We start from the raw sequence: 7,749 nt of genomic DNA, 5'->3' as shown, positions 1-7,749 counted from the left end.
GTGCGTGAGGCTGCCGAGCTGCAGAGCCTCCACCAGATTACGGCCATTGTCACACACGACCATGCCCGGTTGGAGGCTCAGCGGCGCAAGCCAGCTGTCGGGTCTGCTCTGTCAGACCCTGCAGCAGTTCGTGAGCCGTGTGCCTCTTCTCTCCTAAGCTGAGTAGTTTCAGCACGGCCTGCTGACGCTTGCCCACCACTGTGCTGCTGTGCCGCGCGACACCGACTGCTGGCGACGTGCTGCTGCTGCTGACACATCTTGATTGCGAGACAGAGGTTGTGCAGGAGGAGGAGGAGGAGGAGGGTGGTTTAGTGGAGGAAGCATACACCGCCGGAGATACCAGCACCGAGCTGGGGCACACAATTCGGGGGGTGGGTAGGATGTGAGCGGTCCCAGGCTCTGACTCTGTCCCAGCCTCCACTAAATTCACCCAATGTGCCGTCAGGGAGATATAGTGGCCCTGCCCGCCTGTGCTTGTCCACGTGTCTGTTGTTTAGTGGACCTTGGCAGTAACCGCGTTGGTGAGGGCGCGTACAATGTTGCGGGAGACGTGGTCATGCAGGACCGGGACGGCACATCGGGAAAAGTAGTGGCAACTGGGAACCGAGTAGCGCGGGGCTGCCGCCACCATCATGCTTTTGAAAGCCTCCGTTTCCACAAGCCTATACGGCAGCATCTCCAGGCTGATCAATTTGGCAATGTGCACGTTTAATGCTTGAGCGTGCAGGTGCGTGGCGGCGTACTTGCGCTCGCGCTCAAACAGTGGCGCTAGCGACGTCTGGACGCTGCGCTGAGAGACATTGCTGGATGGGGCCGAGGACAGCGGAGGTAAGGGTGTGGGTGCAGGCCAGGAGATGGTAGTGCCTGTGTCCTGAGAGGGGTGTTGGATCTCAGTGGCAGGTTGGGGCACAGGGGGAGAGGCAGTGGTGCAAACCGGAGGCGGTGAACGGCCTTCGTCCCACCATGTGGGGTGCTTGGCCATCATATGCCTGCGCATGCTGGTGGTGGTGGCTCCCCGGCTGATCTTGGCGCGACAAAGGTTGCACACCACTGTTCGTCGGTCGTTAGGCGTCTCTGTGAAAAACTGCCACACCGTAGAGCACCTTGACCTCTGCAGGGTGGCATGGCGCGAGGGGGCGCTTTGGGAAACAGTTGGTGGATTATTCGGTCTGGCCCTGCCTCTACCCCTGGACACCGCATTGCCTCGGCCTGTGTCCACACCCTGACTTGAGCCTCCGCGTCCTCGCCCGCGTCCACGTCCTATAGGCCTACCCCTACCCCTCACCATGGTGTATTACCAGTAGTGCAGGAACAGAACGCTGTAATTAAATGTGCCGCTTATTGGCCTGTGGTTGGAGGCTGACTTCGCTTACGGAACGCAAGAAAATAATTTTGCACAAGCTTGCTGTAACACTTAGCTGGCTGCGTATGAATTAGGAGGACAACTACACCCAGCACAGACCCAGTTTGCTGAGGACAGTCACAGGCAGCCCAAATAGATTTTTTTCCCCAAATGTTTTTGCTAAGGCCCACTGCCTATATACACTGTATGTGTCTTCTCTCTCTGCGCCACCACTACTGGCCCTGGAGTATGTCAAATAACTGCACTCTGTTGCACTGTGGACTGGAATACAGTGGTGATTTAACAGCCAACACAGAGCCAGGAAATAATTTTGCGCAAGCCTGCTGTAACACTTAGCTGGCTGCGTATGAATTAGGAGGACAACTACACCCAGCACAGACCCAGTACGCTGAGGACAGTCACAGGCAGCCCAAATAGATTTTTTTCCCCAAATGTTTTTGCTATGGCCCACTGCCTATATACACTGTATGTGTCTTCTCTCTCTGCGCCACCACTACTGGCCCTGGAGTATGTCAAATAACTGCACTCTGTTGCACTGTGGACTGGAATACAGTGGTGATTTAACAGCCAACACAGAGCCAGGAAATAATTTTGCGCAAGCCTGCTGTAACACTTAGCTGGCTGCGTATCAATTAGGAGGACAACTACACCCAGCACAGACCCAGTACACTGAGGACAGTCAAAGGCAGCCCAAATAGATTTTTTTCCCCAAATGTTTTTGCTAAGGCCCACTGCCTATATTCAATAAATATGTCTTCTGCCCCTGCCTAACTACCACTTCTGGCCCTGGAGTATGAATAATTACTGCAGGGCGCAATGCTCTGCATGGCCGATATACAAAAAAAAAAAAGTGCAACACTGCAAAAAGCAGCCTCCACAGTACTGCACACAGTTAGATGTGGCCCTAAGAAGGACCGTTGGGGTTCTTGAAGCCTAAAATACTCCTAACACTCTCCCTATAGCAGCTCCGGCACCAACAGCACTATCCCTCCTCTATGTCAGAACGCATCTGTGGCGAGCCGCGGGAGGGGCCGATTTATATACTCGGGTGACACCTGATCTCGCCAGCCACTCACTGTAGGGGGGTGGTATAGGGCTTGAACGTTGCAGGGGGAAGTTGTAATGCCTTCCCTGTCTTTCTATTGGCCAGAAAAGCGCGCTAACGTCTCAGAGATGAAAGTGAAAGTAACTCGAACATCGCATGGTACTCGTCACGAGTAACGAGCATCTCGAACACGCTAATACTCGAACGAGTATCAAGCTCGGATGAGTACGTTCGCTCATCTCTAATAGTTAGAAATGAAGAATAATAGATCGATTTGAAGATACATCTTTAGATATGAGGTAGGTGACAGATGTGAGATAGCATAGATTGATAGATATGAGGATAAATAAATATGGGATAGATAGATATGAGATATAAAGATAGATAAGGGATAAATAGATATGAGATAGATGATAAGTATAAGATAGATAGATAAGAGATAGATGGATATTAGATAGATACATGAGATAGATAGATATGAAAATAAATATATAGATACTAGCTGATATACCCGGCTTCGCCCGAGTTAATTTGGTACTGGTGTTTATCTGGTGTTCACACGGTAATCTTATGAAGTCGTGGTTACTTTAGAGATACCGGAAAAAAAATATGTTCACCATTTTGCATAGTTCTGTGCGTTACCCAGGAAACACCATGTGGAGGTAGCCATGCAACATTTCTTTTATATAAAATGACATTGGGAAGTGAGAGAATTAGATTCCGTACGTAAAATTTGGACGCTAATTCTTTTGCGCTTAGAATTGAATAATCGAGTAGGAACCCATTAGCTTTTCCTATTTATGACACAATCAATGGCCGTGCCAAATTTCAAGTTTCTATGACATCGGGAAGTGAGAGAATTAGATTTCGTACATAAAATGTGGATGCTAATTCTTTTGCACTTAGAATTGAATAATCGAGTTGGGACCTATTAGTTTTTCCTATTTATGACATAATCAATGCCCGTGCCAAATTTCAAGTTTCTATGACACCGGGAAGTGAGAAAATTAGATTCCGTACGTAAAATTTGGATGCTAGTTCTTTTGTGCTTAAATTGAATAATTGAGTTGGGACCCATCAACTTTCCCTATTTATGACATGATCAATGCCCGTGCCAAATTTCAAGTTTTTATGACACCGGGAAGTGAGAAAATTAGATTCCGTACGTAAAATTTGGATGCTAGTTCTTTTGTGCTTAAATTGAATAATTGAGTTGGGACCCATCAACTTTCCCTATTTATGACATGATCAATGCCCGTGCCAAATTTCAAGTTTCTATGATACCGGAAGTGAGAAAATTAGATTCCGTACATAACATTTGGACGCTAATTCTTTTGCGCTTAGAATTGAATAATCGAATTGGGACCCATAAACTTTTCCTATTTATGACATATTCAATGCTCATGCCAAATTTCATGTTTATATGACACTGGGAAGTGAGAAAATTAGATTCCGTACATAAAATTTGGACGCTAATTCTTTTGCGCTAGAATTAAATAATCGAGTTGGGACCCATTAACTTTTCCTATTTATGACACAATCAATGCCCGTGCCAAATTTCAAGTTTCTATTACATCAAGAAGTGAGAGAATTACATTTCGCACGTAAAATGTGGACGCTAAATGTTTTGCGCTTAGAATTGAACAGTCGAGTTGGGACCCATTAACTTTTCCTATTTATGACACAATCAATGCTCGTGCCAAATTTCACGTTTCTATGACATCGGGAAGTGAGAGAATTAGATTCTGTACGTAAAATTTGGATGCTAGTTCTTTTGCGCTAGAATTGAATAATCGAGTTGGGACCCATTAACTTTTTTATATTTATGACACAATCAATGCCCGTGCAAAATTTCAAGTTTCTATTACACCAAGAAGTGAGAGAATTACATTTTGTACGTAAAATGTGGACGCTTATTCTTTTGCGCTTAGAATTGAACAATCGAGTTGGGACCCATTAGCTTTTCCTATTTATGACATAATCAATACCTGTTCCAAATTTCACGTTTCTATGACACCGGAAAGTGAGAGAATTACATTTTGTGCGTAAAATTTGGACGCTAATTCTTTTGCGCTTAGAATTGAATAATTGAGTTGGGACCCATTAACTTTTCCTATTTATGACATAATCAATGCTCATGCCAAATTTCAAGTTTCTATTACACCAAGAAGTGAGAGAATTAGATTCCGTACGTAAAATTTGGACGCTAATTCTTTTGTGCTTAGAATTAAATAATTGAGTTGGGACTGGAGATGAGCGAACGTACTCGTCTAGAGTAATTTTCGAGTACTTCAGTACTCGGGTGAAAAGATTCTGGGGGCGACGGGGGCCGGAGGGAGGCATGGCGGAGCGGGGGGTAGCAGCGGGGAACAGGGGGGAGCCCTGGCTCTCTCCCTCTCCCCCCCCCCCCCCACTCCCTGCTGCAACCCCCCACTCACCCACGGCACCCCCCGAATCTTTTCGCCCGAGTATGGAAGTACTCGAAAATCGCGGTACTCGGGCGAAAAAGGGGCGTGGCTGAGTACGTTCACTCATCTCTAGTTGGGACCCATTAGCTTTTCCTATTTATGACATATTCAATGCTCGTGCCAAATTTTACGTTTCTATGACATTGGGAAGTGAGATTTAGATTATGTACGTAAAATTTTGATGCTAATGATTTTGCACTAGAATTAAATAATCGAGTTGGGACCCATTAACTTTTTCTATTTATGACATAATCAATGCTCATGCCAAATTTCATGTTTCTACGACATCGGGAAGTGAGAGAATTAGATCCCGTACATAAAATTTGGATGCTAGTTCTTTTGCGCTAGAATTGAATAATCAAGTTGGGACCCATTTACTTTTCCTATTTTGGACATAATCTATGCTTGCTCCAAATTTCATGTTTCTACGACATCAGGAAGTGAGAGAATATTTGGCGAGTCAGTAAGTCAGTCAGTGAGTGAGTCAGTGAAGGCTTTCGTCTTTATATATATATAGATGAAATTGATTGATAGATGGATATGAGAGAGATGATAGACAAATAGAGATGATAGATATGAAAATAAATATAGAGATATGAAATAGATAGATAGAAATGAGAGAGGTAGATATTAGAGATGAGCGAACGTACTCATCCGAGCTTGATATTCGTGCGAATATCAGGGTGTTCGGGATGCTCGTTACTCGTAACGAGTACCACGCGGTGTTCCGGTTACTTTCAGTTTCCTCTCTGAGACGTTAGCGCGCTTTTCTGGCCAATTGAAAGACAGGGAAGGCATTACAACTTCCCCCTGTGACGTTCAAGCCCTATACCACCCCCCTGCTGTGAGTGGCTGGGGCGATCAGATGTCACCCGAGTATAAAAATCGGCCCCTCCCGCGGCTCGGCTCAGATGCCTTGTGAGTTAGCTGAAGGACAGTGGTATCGTGCTGGAGCTGCTGTAGGGAGAGCGTTAGGAGTTAGGGTGCCCACCCACTAGCGTTTTTTTACTGCGAAATTCGCAGCGTTTTTTTTTTTCTGCAGGGGTCTTTGGGCTATGGGACATGCAAAGCTAAAATCGCGATCGCACAAAATCGCGATATCGCGGTAAATCGCGATTTTGCGCGATCGCGATTTTTACATTACAAGTCCCATAGACCCCCTGCAGAAAAAAAAACCTGCGAATTTCGCAGTGAAAAGAAACGCCAGTGGGTGGGCGCCCTTAGTGTAGGCTTCAAGAACCCCAACGGTCCTTCTCAGGGCCACATCTAATAGTGTGCAGTACTGTGTTAGCACTGTAATTTTTTTTTTTTTTTCAAAATTGGATCTGCAGAGCATTGCACCCTGCAATAGGGACAGAAGTGGTGGTTAGGCAGGGAGAGTGTTAGCAGTGAGTGTAGGCTTCAAGAACCCCAATGGTCCTTTCTAGCGCCACATCTATCCGTGTGCAGTACTGTCCAGGCTGCTGTTAGCAGTGTTGCATTTTTTTTTTTCTCAAAACCGGCTGTGCAGACCATTGCACCCGGCATTAATACTACAGGGATAGAATTGTGTAGGCACGGCCAGAATACATACATTATTCATTGAATAGACGCAGTGTGGCTTGTCCTTTGAAAAACAAGGGAAAAAATTCTATTTCGCCTGCCTCTGACAGTCCTCAGGGCTCTGGGTACGTGTGTGCTGCGTGCAGAACGTTAAAAAAAATCAGACGCAGCCAGCCACGTTTTACTGCAGGCTTGCGCCAATTTTTTTCCTGCATGGGAAATCCCTGATCTACTGTAGCGAATAACTTTGCATCACTGCAGTTCTCTGACACATTTGCAGGGCCACAACACAGTTATTAAACTTAGTAGTATTCATTGAATACACGCAGTGTGGCTTGTCCTTTTGAAAAACAAGGGAAAAAATTCTATTTTGGCTGCAGGCTTGCGCCAATTTTTTTCCTGCATGGGAAATCCCTGATCTACTGTAGCGAATAACTTTGCATCACTGCAGTTCTCTGACACATTTGCAGGGCCACAACACAGTTATTAAACTTAGTAGTATTCATTGAATACATGCAGTGTGGCTTGTCCTTTTGAAAAACAAGGGAAAAAATTCTATTTTGGCTGCAGGCTTGCGCCAATTTTTTTCCTGCATGGGAAATCCCTGATCTACTGTAGCGAATAACTTTGCATCACTGCAGTTCTCTGACACATTTGCAGGGCCACAACACAGTTATTAAACTTAGTAGTATTCATTGAATACACGCAGTGTGGCTTGTCCTTTTGAAAAACAAGGGAAAAAATTCTATTTTGGCTGCAGGCTTGCGCCAATTTTTTTCCTGCATGGGAAATCCCTGATCTACTGTAACGAATAACTTTGCATCACTGCAGTTCTCTGACACATTTGCAGGGCCACAACAATTATTAAACTTAGTAGTATTCATTGAATACACGCAGTGTGGCTTGTCCTTTTGAAAAACAAGGGAAAAAATTCTATTTTGGCTGCAGGCTTGCGCCAATTTTTTTCCTGCATGGGAAATCCCTGATCTACTGTAGCGAAAACTTTGCATCACTGCAGTTCTCTGACACATTTGCAGGGCCACAACACAGTTATTAAACGTAGTAGTATTCATTGAATACACGCAGTGTGGCTTGTCCTTTTGAAAAACAAGGGAAAAAATTCTATTTTGGCTGCAGGCTTGCGCCAATTTTTTTCCTGCATGGGAAATCCCTGATCTACTGTAACGAATAACTTTGCATCACTGCAGTTCTCTGACACATTTGCAGGGCCACAACAATTATTAAACTTAGTAGTATTCATTGAATACACGCAGTGTGGCTTGTCCTTTTGAAAAACAAGGGAAAAAATTCTATTTTGGCTGCAGGCTTGC

Source organism: Eleutherodactylus coqui, chromosome 4, assembly GCF_035609145.1.
Source record: "Eleutherodactylus coqui strain aEleCoq1 chromosome 4, aEleCoq1.hap1, whole genome shotgun sequence".
In the NCBI taxonomy this organism is placed as follows: domain Eukaryota; kingdom Metazoa; phylum Chordata; class Amphibia; order Anura; family Eleutherodactylidae; genus Eleutherodactylus; species Eleutherodactylus coqui.
The sequence above is the reverse complement of the archived record's forward strand: the minus strand, read 5'-3'. Positions refer to the sequence as shown.